The 14,357-nt window shown below is 38.5% G+C and overlaps 2 long non-coding RNA genes across 6 annotated transcripts in view; one reads left to right on the top strand and one right to left on the bottom strand.

Moving 5' to 3' along the window:
* Positions 1-6,741: 6,741 nt before the first annotated feature.
* Positions 6,742-14,357, bottom strand: part of LOC119874204 — a 48,401-nt gene continuing 40,785 nt past the window's right edge. For both annotated transcript variants that reach the window (XR_005367955.1, XR_005367956.1), the window contains 3 exons: positions 13,832-13,957; positions 8,935-9,059; positions 6,742-7,966 (listed from right to left, as the gene is read on the bottom strand). This is a non-coding gene — a long non-coding RNA (uncharacterized LOC119874204). The remainder of the gene's footprint in view (positions 7,967-8,934; positions 9,060-13,831; positions 13,958-14,357) is intronic.
* LOC111098331 overlaps positions 9,481-14,357 on the top strand; it is a 53,009-nt gene continuing 48,132 nt past the window's right edge. For 2 of the 4 annotated variants that reach the window (XR_005367953.1, XR_005367951.1), the window contains exon 1: positions 9,481-9,735. This is a non-coding gene — a long non-coding RNA (uncharacterized LOC111098331). Of the gene's footprint in view, positions 9,736-10,731; positions 11,136-14,357 lie in introns of those variants that run through there. The other 2 variants (XR_005367952.1, XR_005367950.1) reach the window with 1 other exon arrangement.

The raw sequence follows: 14,357 nt of genomic DNA, 5'->3' as shown, positions 1-14,357 counted from the left end.
CTCCATGCACCGGGAGCCCGACGTGGGATTCGATCCCGGGTCTCCAGGATCGCGCCCTGGGCCAAAGGCAGGCGCTAAACCGCTGCGCCACCCAGGGATCCCTATTTTTTAAATTTTTTTAAAATTTTTATTTATTTATGATAGTCACACACACACACACACACACACAGGCAGAGACACAGGCAGAGGGAGAAGCAGGCTCCATGCACTGGGAGACCGACGTGGGATTCGATCCTGGGTCTCCAGGATCGCGTATTTTATTTTTAAAAAAGATTTTATTTATTTCAGGTGAGAGAGAGAGGGAGCAGGGGGAGGGCTAGAAGGAGAGGGAGAAGCAGATTACCTGCTGAGCAGGGAGCCTCAGGCAAGGCTTAATCCCAGGACCCTGGGATCACAACCTGAGCTGGCAAATGCTTACCTGACTGAGCCACCCAGATACCCGTGAAAGTCTTTCATTTTTAGTAAAATATTTTAATCCATTTGCATTTATTATCAATGATCAAAAAACATCAAACTGGTATTTGTTGTTCATTTTAAGAACGTATGTATTTTATGCTATTTCTATATTCCCCACTCTTTTAAATGTTATTTTATAGTTTTAAAATTCTGATATTTTGAAAGTGTGTTGCAAATTTTATTTCATTAGTGATTAGCTTTCAATTTTTAAAAACTTACTTGCTCCTATTCTCATGCACTCAAAACAATCTTACCATCACTTACTGCTAGCCAGTATTTGTTACTATAATTTTGGATTCTATATCCTGGTTGTTGTTGCTGTTAAGATCCTCTTCTAAAGATTATTTTTCCCATTATCCATTAGTTAGCTATATCACAATAATATCTACCCTTCACACTGTATTTAATGAGGCCCACTGACCACCTTATACGAGTACCACATTTTCAGTTTCTTTCTTTCTTTTTTTTTTTAATATTTCATCTATTTATTCATGAGAGACATACAGAGAGTGTGACAGAGACATAGGCAGAGGGAGAAGCCGGCTTCATGCAGGCAGCCTGATCTGGGACTTGATCCCGGGACTCCAGGATTATACCATGAGCCAAAGGTAGACGCTCAACTGCTGAGCCAACCAGGCATCCCAGTTTCTTGTTTTAGTTCATATCACAGTGGATGGAAACATATCTCCAAGTAATTTTTTCCCATTAAGTCTGTAAGTGTTGGCAGACTTTTTTAGCTCCTATCTGTCTGAAAATATCTTTCTGTTGACCTCACCACATTGATTTTACACATTGATTATCAATTTCTTGGGTCACATCTTTTCCCCTCAACCCTCTGGATGCTGTTTCATTATCATTTGTGTCTATTGTTATAGAAAAGATAACTGAGAGTAAATGAATATATTTATATTATTATTAATAATATATTATATATAATGTTTATATGATGTATAAATATATATTACTATTTTTAAAATATAAATATAACATTTAAATTTCTAGAGTTTCAGATAAATAAAATTAAATATTTTGTACTCATTTGTGCCTACCTTGTTTTGCATAGCATGTTTTTGAAAGTTATCCTTGTTGTTGTGTATCAATAGATTGTTCCTTTCTACTGTTGAGTAGCATTAGTAGTACCATGTTTTATTTACCTATTGATAGACATTTGGATTGTTCCCAGTTTTTGACTATTATAAATAGAACTGCTGTGAACATTCATGTACAAATCTTTTTGTGGACATATATTTTCATCTTTCGTGGCTAAATGCCTAAGAACACAATTTGTAGGTTTTATGGTAATTGCATGGTTTAATATTTTATTTTATTTTATTTTTAGATTTTTATTTATTTATTCATGAGAGATACAGAAAGAGAGAGAAGCAAAGACACAGGCAGAGGGAGAAGCAGGCTCCATGCAGGGAGCCTGATGTGGGACTCAATCCCAGGACTCCAGGATCATGCCCTGGGCTGAAGGCAGGTGCTAAACTGCTGAGCCATCCAGGGATCCCGGTTTAATATTTTAAAAAGCAACGAAACTGCTTTTCAGAGTAATTATACCATTTTACCTTTATAGCAACAACATATGAGAGTTACAGTTTTTCATATCTTCACAAGCACTTAGTATTGTCAATGTTTTTGCTAGTTTTGTTGTTAATTTTAACCATTCCACTCGGTATGTAATGGTGTCTCATATTGATTTTTTTTTCATTTTTTTTATATTGATTTTAATTTGTATTTCCCTGATGCTAACAATGTTGCACATGTTTTGTGTTTCTTTTGCAAAGTTTTGTTCAAATCTTTTGCCTGTTTTACATTGAGTTGTTTATCTTCTTATTAATGGGTTGTAAGTGTTCTATTTTTATGTTTTGGATACATGTTTTTGTCAGATATGTATGTTGCAAATATTTTCTCCGTCTGTGGCTTTTGAAGAACAGAAGTTTTTAGTTTTGATGAAGTTCATTTTATAATTTTTTTCCTACAACGTTTAGTGCTTTGAGTGTCCATATAGGAAATTTTTCTATACCAAAAGTCACAAAGATTTTCTCCTAAAATCCTTTAAAAGTTTAAATTCTAGATTTTATGTTTAGGTTTATAATATATTTGCAGTTAAGTTTTGCATATTGTGTAAGCTACGAGGGATTATTCATTTTCTTCCCAAATGAATACTTAATTTTTCCAGCAGAACTTATTAAAAAGACTCTCCATTCTTCATTTAATTACCTTGGCACTAGTAATACAAATTTTTTGAATCTATACATGTAGTTTTATTACTGGATTCTTTATTTTATTCTAAGTATCTAAATGTTTATCTTTCCACAAACACCACACTCTTGATTACTGTATCTTTACTAAGCCTTGAAATCAGGCAGTTTAACTTCCAACTTTGTTCTTTTTCAAAATTCTTTTGGCTATTCTAGGTCCTTTGACTTGTCCATATATTTTAGAATCATCTTATTAGTTACTACAGACAATCTTGCTAGGGTTTTTATTGGGATTGCAATGAATCATAGATCAAATTTAGGAGAATGTCAATTGACACCTTAATAATATTGAATCATCTGATCCACATTCTATATCTCTTGATACAAATCATTAAATGTTTTTAAATTCAAGTACCAAACTTTTCTGATTTCAGATTGCTTTCTTCCTCAAGACTGTTTACCTTAATTTCATAGATATAATTTTGTCTCAAATTAGAAATGTTTGAAAACTGTCTTTTTTTAAAGGTAAATTTACCTAGGAGAAAGGCATTTCAGTGTACTTGGGTGTCTCAGTTGGTTAAGTGTCTGGCTCTTGCTTTTGGCTTAATTCATGATCTCAGGGACCTGGGATAAAGCCCTCTGTCGGGCTGCATGCTCAGCATGGAGTCTGCTTGTCCTTCTCCCTCTGCTCCTCCCTCTGCTCTTCCCAATGCTTGTGTTCTCTCTCTCTCATTCAAATAAATAAATAAAATCTTTTAAAAAAGGGGAAAAGAAAGGCATTTCAACTCTATTCAAAGGCATTCTCTTCTATAATAAAGCTAGCAATTTTTCTCTATTTTCCCATTCAGAAAAAAGCCTCACTCTGATGGCTTTCTGCTGGTTATAGTCACATGCTCTGGGAGAAGAAGGTTTCCCTTCTTAGTGTTGGGCTTTTGTTTGTTGTGTTCATCTGCTCCAGAAGGATACCTACCACACCAAATTTTTGTGTTCTTTGCTACCTGCTCTTATACCCTTCTGTCTCAAACAAAAATATTTATGATTGAAATAACATGGTATCCAGTCCTTGCCTTGCAATAATCTAGTATGTGTGTGGGAGAGTGGATGGAAGTAGAGACAAAACAAAGTTGACAGGGGTTCAAGCTGGGTGCTGGATGCCTGGGAGTTCATTACACTTCTCTATTTTTGCATATTTAAATTTTTCTTTTTTTTTTAATATAAAATTTTCTGTAGTTAGAAGTTTAAAAAGAATTATCCTGTGTTAGAAACAACAAAGAGTTAGGTCTGTGTTTTCCTCCTATGAGTGAGCTTATTTTATGTTCACATTCTAATGTGCATGTAGGGGAGACTTTCCTTCCATACAGCCTGTATTACCACATCCCAGACATCAGGATTTGGTATTATTGTCCTATTGCTATTTCAGATCATGACTGAAAGAAGTAAATTTTCATCCTACTTGACCTCCCAGAGTGTTTGATATCGCTGACTACCCACTTTCTCCTTTCCTTCCTGTCATATTAGAAAACACTTGATTCTCCATCAGCCTCTCTGACTCTGTTTTCTCTGGTTGTAGTTCTTATATTAGTGCTTGGTCTCTTTTTTTTTTTTTTAATCTTTTTTTCTTTACACACCTTTCATTGTTCTGTTGTTTCAACTATCATTTTATTTATTCCCTTGATATTTTTTCCTATTCTGGCCATTTGGCATGGAATCTACTTTATCAGATTTGCAGAGTATTAATTTGTTCATTTATTTTCCAAACATTTTAAAAGCTTCTACCACATACCAGACACTAGGTTAAAGACTGAAAATAGGAAACTGAATAAGACATGATTGTTTCTTAAAATATTCACCACAATGTGCTAAAGGTTCCCCAGTTTATTTCTCAAGCTCTGATTGCTTTTCTAAGGCCAGATAGATGAAATCACAACTGGTTGGTTTGTTAGCTTCAAAACTAGCACATCAAAAAAAGAGTCTCACTTTGCCCCTCTGCCACTCTGACTCGTTTTTTCTCACCATTTCTGTTGGTGGTTTCAGCATGCCAGCACTGAATTATCTTCCTTCTTTTCTCCATCTTCCCGGACTTAACGCCTACTCATTTCTGACACTTACGCTATGCTTTTGTTAATAGCTATATCCTGACCATACCTCAACCTCCTCCCAGCCATCTAATATCAAAAAGCTTTAGTCTTAGGAAATGCATCTTGGCATTTATTCTGGCAAAAGTTAGGATGCACACTGAAACTTTTATTTGGCAACTTCTATTCCTTCCTTACATGAATTTTCATAATGATCCTTCTATCTAGGGCTATCTGAGGAGGATGTGTTATCATTTTGTTTGCTATGTGGAGATATCAAGTGACTTGCTCAAGACTATGCTATTGGTAAAGGTCAAGGCCATAGAAATAATTGGCCTGTTCTCCAAGAATACATTCTTTTTTTTTTGCTTGATGATCATGAGGTCAATTTGCTTCGGCTTCTTTTAGCAGAATTTCCCAAAGGATGTTTCTTGAGATGTTTGATGCTATTTTAAAAAAAGAATTCTATACAGACATGAATTTGGAAGATGATAGAAAGTTTAAATTTTTTTGTTGCTAGTATTTGAATATTTAATATGCTAATATGCATTGTGAATATACAAGGCACAGTTCTGTTATAGCAAAGGCATTTTCCAAAGGTTTTTGATCAGAGAACCATTGCTTCACACCTTCTCTTAGGACTTGTTTTCTCCAGAATGAATCTGAGGAAATGTCATGCTGGAGAGAAGGAACTCTAGATCACAGCTCTAGTTCTTACTCTCTTAATTTCACTTGCTGGGAGAAATCTTTGTTTTTTTAAGATTTTATTTATTCATGAGAGACAGAGAGAGAGAGAGGCAGAGACACAGGCAGAGGGAGAAGCAGACTCCATACAGGGAGCCTGATGTGGGACTCGATCCCGGGTCTCCAGGATCACACCCTGGGCTGAAGGTGGTGGTAAACCGCTGAGCCACCCAGGCTGCCCCTGCTGGGAGAAATCTTAACTTGAACATTCCTCTGGTTGACTCCTCAACCACAGACCAATTGTGGAATGAGTCACACATCATTTTCAGCCCTTGCTGACATTTTTTCTTAAGCTCAGCCCAGCTGAAGCCTCAAGGAGGCTCTGACCTTCCTGCAAAAAATCAGTTGAATTTGTGTACACATGCCTGGGAAAATCATATTATTAAATGATATGAGCTTCAATTTTTTGAGCACTTGCTCATTTTAAGGCATTAAGCAAGTACTTTTATAAATACCATCTCTTCTAATCCTCACACTTTTACTGGGGAGAAGGTACTAATGTGATCTCTGTTTTACAAATGGGAATGCAAAGGCTCAGCAATATCTACATGTCCATGAGCACACAGGTAGCAGTGATGAGCTTATGTCTCATACTCAGCTCTGACTAGACCCCATGCTTTTAGCTCATACTCTCCTATTCTGACTCATTATCAAAATATTTGAAGATAGGTGAATCTGACTAGAAGAATACAACAGAAGAGACTAGTGTCTGTGTCCACTTGACAATATTTATGGCTGCATTCCTAGCTCCTAGCACAGTGTCTAGCATGTAAAAGAGGCTTAAGAAATTTTTATTGAGCAGAGAATGAACTGAATGATGGTGAAGAGCCTTAGAAGGGAAGGGAAGTATGGAAACAATGGAGCAAACTTGAAGAAAAGCATCAAACAACTTAGTCTCCTCACTGCAAAGGATGTGAAGAAAACTTCTATCACTCCTTGGAATTTTTGGAATGATTTTGGGAGCTATTTGTTTTACCAGGCTGTAATTTCCCTGTTGGTTTATGGAGTTAGAGAACCAGTCACTGTGGCTGGGCTGTCATCATCCCCGCTCTCTGTTTTGCTCTATTAGTACACATCGCAGCTGCAGCAGGTATGAATCAGGTGTACTTACACAATCTTGAGTGTCCTGAAGGAGAATTGCCTGTTAGTCATATATCAACTACATGCCTGCCCAACCAGTAAATTTAATCTTAGATATCTGAGCAGGTGACGAGTCAGCAATATAGACAGAGGTTTTATAAGAGAGAAATAGAAATAAGATATAGAAACCATTTTATAGGTAATTTATTCAGTTATAAGAGAAACAAATTATTAACATCATGATACCATCTTCAAAGGGAAGTACATAGGGATAATTAGATGAGTTCCTTGTACCAAGATAAGATAATGATAATGAAATGTATGGGCTGTGGATGATGACTAAAGAATGAAATACTAATTATCTAAGGGTACGAACAGTGCAAATAGCCAATGAGGAACAGAACTGAGGGACCTAAGAATTAAGTTATTAGGAAAACCAAAAAGTGGTAAGAGGGAGCAAGGGAGCATTTAGGTAAAGGACTTAAAACTCTTCTTTTTGCTTTAATAGTAAGCCTAGCCAGGTGACTCTCTGATTCAACAAAATGGGTTTCAAAGATTATTTCAAGTTGAAGGTGTAACACAGCATCCTTATGGCCTTTCAAGGAATTTTGGACTTCTCATAACTGATGATATTCCAAGAGCTTGCTGCTGACACCATCCCCATCCATGTGCCCATTAACATAAGTGTGCACAGTGATCCTGTCCCTAATGAGAACATTCTGTAATCTGTTTCAATTTGACTTTTTGACTTTATTTTACCCAGACTCTTTCTGAACAAGATTTGAGGAAGTGTGATACACAGTTAGGTTAAAGAGACCAAGCAACTCTTCATCCTATTCACAGCTCCTAGCATAGCAAGCACTTTAAAAAATACATGTTCGAGGAATTAATACAGGATCTAAATAACTAAAAGAAAATTACTTTACATAACTATTTTGTTTCCAAATCATTTTTTTGTGAGATTAATTGTTCCTTGGAAGGTCTTCAGGTTCTACCCCACATAGACATAGCTTTTTATAATCTAACATCAAGTGGAATTACTACATTTGGAGCTTACAACTCTACTGGGCCCGTGCTACAAATTGTCAAATGCCATTGAAATGACATAGGAAACACCATGAGAACTTCCACTTAGCAATCTCGCTCTCTAGAAGTACACCAAGACCAACTACAAAGTACCTTAACTTCTCCTTTCCTAGAATAATTATATATATAAAAAATAATAAAAATGTACTGGAAAATTCTCCTAAGAATGTAGCCTCAGTGGCTGAGTTACCACTGAGATTTTAGAGGAGGAATAAACATTAGAGAACATCAGATCCTCTGAGCTTCAAACTTGCCATGCTTCCTATCGATGCAGATTCCTGAGCTCTTCTTCAGAAGACCAGAATCTTCAGGATGCTCAGCCTGGAAATTTTTAAAAGTAAGAAAGATTTTCAAAAAACACCGTAGTGTCCTTTGTTACCTAAAGAACCTTAGGTGTAGAGGGACTAGCTGATGAGACCAGTCAGAGCTGAGTTCCAACAGAGGAATGACAGAGCCATTGTCTGCCTCTCACTCACCACTCCACCCTCCCTTCACATTTTCCCTTGCTGCTTGCTTTTTGACTTTTAGCATACATTCGCTCATTGTTTGATCCTCCTTCTTAGCATACAAATGGCCTCTTCAGGTACTTAAGTGCCATCGTGATAAGTTGGACAGAGATCAGGTTTGTACCTAGTGTTTGCACCTTGGCATCCTCTGCATGACCCTGGCCAAGTTACTCCTCTCTCTAACCTGCCATTTCCACATCTTCAGCAGTGTGAACAGTAATGACAACCTCACTGTGTTACTGTGTACTAAGGACTGAATGTTGGTGCTCCCCCATTCATACGGATGTGCACCCCCCACCCCACCCCCATCTCCACAGGATGGTATCTGACAATGGGGCTTTTGGGCAGTAGTTACGTTTAGATTAGTTTATGAAAGCAGACAACCCCTCCTCCCCGCCACCCCAGGATGGGACTGGTGTCCTCTAAAGGGATGAAGAGAATAGAGCCTTTTCTCTCTCTTCCATGTGAGGACATGGCAAGAAGGCAGCCATCTACAAGCCAGGAAAAAGATGGTTACTGAGAACCCTACCACGCCGACCCTCCAGCCTCAGACTTCCAACTTCCTTAACTGTGAGAAATAAATGCCTCTTGTTTAAGCCACAGTCTACGATGTTTTTGTTGTAGCAGCCTGTGCTGACTAACGTGCCAAGAAGATCACATGAGGTAACGAGAGATAGTGCCTGCCACATATTAGATGCTCAGTAATTATTATGTCCTTCCATATGAGTAATTTTTTTAAAAGGGTGAGTACCTGATGTCTCAATTTCCTGTGCAAATACCTACCACCCAGTCTGTGAGATGACAGATGAGGGCTAAGACGGGTACTAGGGGATGGACGTTCAGCATATCTGTGTAGCAGAGCTTCCAGAGACAACCTGGTTAGAAGGTGCAACTTCTGGGCGATTTGTCTGGAAAATGCAAAGCAAGATGATTGCTTTTGCTTAGATTCTGTGTTCTTTGGGTGGCTTGAAGGAGACTGACACAGACTAAAGGCCACTCCCTCGCCCCCCCCCCCCCCATTACTCCTTAGTATTAAAAAACCTAGTTTTTTAATTGACCTGCCACTGATGGCAGCAGGGGCTCCTAACACCAAAGTTGTCATTGAATTCTCTGCCTTGCCTGGATCCCACTAATGCCAATGAGTGTACTCCATGACAGTAAATTTGGTGTGTAGACAGTTGTGATAGTTTCTTTCTTTCATTCATTCATGCATGCATTCATTCATTTAACAAGCAACCGTGAAACACCTCTGTTGAAGGAACTGTCCTTCTAGGAACTCGAGGAATAATCTGGGATCCATCTCTGGATTCTAGAACCCATGCTCGGAAACCAAAAAACCCGCCATTTCTGCTAGTGGGGACTTTCCTGTCCTGTGCCAAGGCACGGGGTGGGGGTGGGGAGTGAAAGGGATCTAAGTTGAGCCTGGCTTTGAACCTCAGCATCCTCTCCCGGCCCAGGCGCCCGCGGCTCCTCCCCACCCCCTCTCCTCGGCGGGTGTGATGTCCCCGGAGGCCGCTAGAGGGAGATGAGCGCCCGAGACAGCCTCGGCCGTGCTCACCTGCGCCTCCTTCCCCATCTGGCTTAGTAAGCAGTTGCTCGGCGCAGATTTAGAACGCCCTGGAAAACAAGCCGTGCAAACAGTGAAATCGAAGAAAATGCTGGACTCTGGTTAAACTGAATTGGAATTTCAGATAAACAACAAAGATTAGATCATTCATGTTGATCTTAAATGTTAAGATGTAACTGGGTGCCCTGTACTTTTCTTTGCTAAATCTGGCAACCCTATTTAAAGAATAAAAGGGACTTTGGGTAGACTGAAAGTACTTCTAGAGGATGGAGGGGTGGGGTGGGAGGAGAATTTTTCCTACCTATTTGTTAGTTGAATCTGGAACAAAGTTTTGTATCCTTCAGACTGGAAAAGGTTGGTCTCTTCACAGATGTAGAAGAGCAGTGATGTGTGGCCTGTGGCCTGGGCTAGAAGGGAGAGGCCTGAGGAGCTGTGCTCTACTCCAAACATCTCCTCCGTTATCTTCTCCAAGGCTAACTGCACCTCTGAAGTCCTTCTGCAATCAGGAATTTCTCCTAAAGATGTATTCCTTTGAAGAGAATGTCTTAGCTCAGGGTGCAATAATGAAATAGCACAGAGTAGGGGTATTAAGCAGTAGTTATTTATTTCTCACAGTTCAGAAGGCCAGAAGTCCGAGATCAGGGAGGCACAATGATTGCGTTCTTGGTGAGGACCTTTCCCCGGATTGGCAGGAGGCTACCTTCTTGCAGAGGGAGTGCACTCTGTTTTCTCTCTTGTAAAGGTGCCAACCACATCATTCAAGCTCCATTCTCAAGATCTCATCTAAACCTAATTAACCTTCCAAAGGTCTCACTTCCAAATGCCATCACCGTGGGGGTAGGGCTTCATCATATGGCTTTTGGGAGGACACAAACATTCAGTTCACTGCAGAGGAGAAGAGCATAAGCTCTGTCAATGAAAATTTCATGAAAGATTGTATGGCTTACTTGTTGGAAATTAGTACCAGATCAGAAAAAGAAATAGAACAAAAACTTGGGTTGAGAGGCAGTAGACAAGGAAGAGATCAAGACATCAAGACAACTGTGAGGATCCCAGAGAAGGGGGATTGCGTTGCAGTGGATACATTTCTAGTAAACAATTTTGTTCAGGGCTGGAGCCGTTTTAGAGGATGCATTTGGAATCTGAAGAGTTGGCTCATATCCAGTTAAAAAATGACTTCCAGGCACCTGGAATGTATGACCGTGATTGCTATTCATGGCAATAATAATATTCTCAGAGTGAATAAGCTCAGTCAATCACAAGAGCATTTTTATTTCTCCTGATAGTTAGAACAGAGTTCTAATGTCCTTTGTGTCCTAATAAAGCTAGAGGTAATCACAAAGGGGCTGTGCTCACCATCAGTCCACATGATTCTCTAAGCTTTTTGTCTTGCTTCTCTCTTTCAGAGTCGACAAAGGTATGTAGAATATTGAGAAGGTTCTTTGAACAAAATTTTACAAGACTCACAAAAGGAAGCATTCTTCTTTCAGTTCCTTTTTCTCCAAGGTCGATATCAAGCAAAGAGTTCCTAATTGCTAGGAGAGACTGCCTTAGTATCCGAACGGACATTTACTGACCTTGAGGACACAGCACTCTCTTACAGGCCTGATTTAAAAATTCTTTTTCTTTTTAAGCTGATGACATTAATATCAAGTTAAATCAGCAGGGGGCACAATTTCTTCACAATGTGTTAGGCTTTGTTTTTTGATTAGAAAGAAAAACACCTAAACTGCTTCCTTGTACTGTTTTCAATCAGTGTTACCCAATACATCTGGTCATCCAAATATCGACATGTCACACACATACTCGTTTTCCACAGAAAAAGCCAACTTAAACCATCCAAAAGAGATTGAGAAATAAATTGACAATGCCCAGCTAGTTCTATCATTTCTGCATTAATAATTCTCTATTTTCAGATAAACAATCATAGGGTAGGCATGTGTGGGACCGTAAATGCAAGCATCACAGCTGAACCTGTTGCCTGCATTTAAAGTTTCTCCTAGACACTCCCAGCCTGATGGTGACCCCCATTTTCTTGGGCAACTAGAAAATGAGTAGGAAGATTTCATCTATTGATTTCATCAAGAATTGTAGCAGTTACTTTCGGGGGCTGTGTTTTGCAGTTATCTTGCACATCTTGAAACAGTTTGCACATTCCTAATACCTCAAAATCAGATTTATTCTTTTTGATTGCTAGAAAGGAATAAAATCAATGCACTTGTCTCCTAGTGTTCCCATATGTGTGACATGGGATGATCCCGCAGTGTCCAAGTGTCAGCTCTTGCGTTTGTACTTGGCTCTGACTCAGTGCTATCTTGGATTTAATCTCTTTATTTGTCTTGGCATTCATTTTATTATCTTCAAAAAGAGAAACAGATTATAACTATCGCACAGGAATATTGGCAAGATTCCATAAATCTTTTCACTAAATAGATACTAAGAGTCCTTCAACTTAATTATTAAATCAGTATTAATAATGGTCAAAACTTACACAGAACTAACTCTGTTTTAGGCTTCATTTCTTTTTATTTATCAACTCATCAAAATCTTCAGACAGGTTAGGGAACTTGCCCAAATTCACTGGCGAAGTAAGAGGTGAGGCAGAGATACAAAGACATGATCTGGCTCTAAAAACTATGTACAAGATGTGGGATTTTAAAAATTTAACTTCATGTTTGGCATAGGTAATGACTTAAAGATTTTAAGATTAGGAGTGATACACAATGAGAAGTTCTGCTACCACTCTATTCACTTGTTCTCCTATCTTTCCCCTCGCCCCAAAGTATACATTTTCAGTACTTTAGGCAATTATAAACTAAAATAACTGACCCTCTACGAAACCATGGGCATCATGTTCACTGTTCTGAACCCTTCTTCTGAACCATTTGTCCTGAATACCTTTCCGGAGCACGCTCTTTTCCAGCTGTATTGTTTTCTATTGTGAGATGGACCATAGCAATGTCATCAGTTTTCCATTTGTGGAAGTGGATTACTTCTCTTATGTTCATACAATCAGTAGAATGGCACAGCATTACATGCTGTTTTGTAGCTGTGCAGGGACTCCTGTAGGAGAAGTTTCTAGAAGTATGAGAATAGGGCTGAAGTCTGGAAACATTTGTAAAATTGTGTAGTCACCACCACATGGCCCTTCTAGGGACCATGCCATTTGCATTCTACCAGAAATGCCTGTTTCCCTACAGCTTTATTAACACAAGGTATTGCTTAACTTCTGGATGTTTGCCAATATGATGGGTTACAATGGCATCTCAGCATAGTTTTAATTAGCATTTTAAAAATTATGAGGAAGGTCAAGCATCTTTGCATTGGTTTGGTTTCCTTTATACTTCTTTTTATGTGATTTATCTATCTGTGTTCTTGCCCATTTGTCTTCTGGTTTGTTGATCTTTTTCATATCAATTTTTAGGAGTTTCTAATGTTAGAAAAATAAGTCATTTTTACATTCTAGGAAATATATATATATATATATATATATATTTTTTTTTTGATTTGCATTTGCGTTTTATTGTGCTAACCTCTTTTTGTAGACCAAGAATGCATTTTTTATTTTTATGAGTTTAAATTAAGATATAGGCCTTAAATGTTGTAAGGTTGTTAATTATTCAAAGTTTTAGGTTTAGGTTTAATTGTATTCAATAAAAGTATGTTGAGAACTTACTACCGTGCTTCCCAACTTGTGCTAAGTGTTTGAAACAAAACTGCTCTCCTGGATAAGTTCCTAATCTAGTTGGTGAGGAAGTGGTAAGTAAATAATTCCAGTGTGTCAGTGGTAAGAGTTTAATTAGAGATGTGAGAAACGGCTGTAAGATTACAGATGGCTTGACTAACTTTGGGAAATCTGTGAGAGATTTGATAAAGAAAGTTATTGTTAAGTGGGGTCTTCAGGGATATGTGGAAGCCTGACAGGTGAAAGAGAATGGAAGGGTTAAGTTCTCACAGCCTAGCTCCTGAGGGATTAGGTTCCATGTTAGCATTTGCTAAATTCTTTCCCCTCCAGACTAGATACGTTGACTTTTCCTTGTACCAATTTGTCTAAATGCAGGTAATAATCCCAATTATCTCTTACTTAAATAAGAGGGGATATAGTAATCATACCTGAAGGAGATTTATTATGGTTGATTTTCTGCAAAGCTAAGTAAGTTTGTGGTGACTTCAGACTCTCCATGTCCACGTAACATCATTCTCTTCTAAGCATTTGATGTTAAGTCTGGTATTTTACCTCTAGAATAAAGAAAAGAAAAGGAGTTCAGAAACTGGTATATCTACAGTCCTTGACCGTGACGACTCTAATAGTTTTTTCTTTTAGGTTAGTCTTATAGTGTCTGTGGAACTGGAAATTGTTTTCATAATACCACCAGGCATCTCCTCAGTCATCAATTCAAGTATGAGATACGATTGATATGCAAGCAAGGAGAGAATGGAGTCAGCTACTGACTGTCTTTGGGAGCAGAGGAGCTAGGACTCGCTACATTAGTGAAGTGGCACACACAGCCATTGCCCACTCATACTTATCCTCCCTTGCATCTCACCAGTGGAACTCCTGTTCAGTGCAGAGAGGCAGGGAGATAGCCCAGGGGTGTCCTGTGACAAGTCTGTTCTAGTCCAGACCAATAATGCCAAT

The sequence above is a fragment of the Canis lupus genome, chromosome 12, assembly GCF_011100685.1.
Source record: "Canis lupus familiaris isolate Mischka breed German Shepherd chromosome 12, alternate assembly UU_Cfam_GSD_1.0, whole genome shotgun sequence".
Classification (NCBI taxonomy): Eukaryota; Metazoa; Chordata; class Mammalia; order Carnivora; family Canidae; genus Canis; species Canis lupus.
Note: the sequence above shows the minus strand (reverse complement) of the source record. Positions and strands in the feature narration are given on the sequence as shown.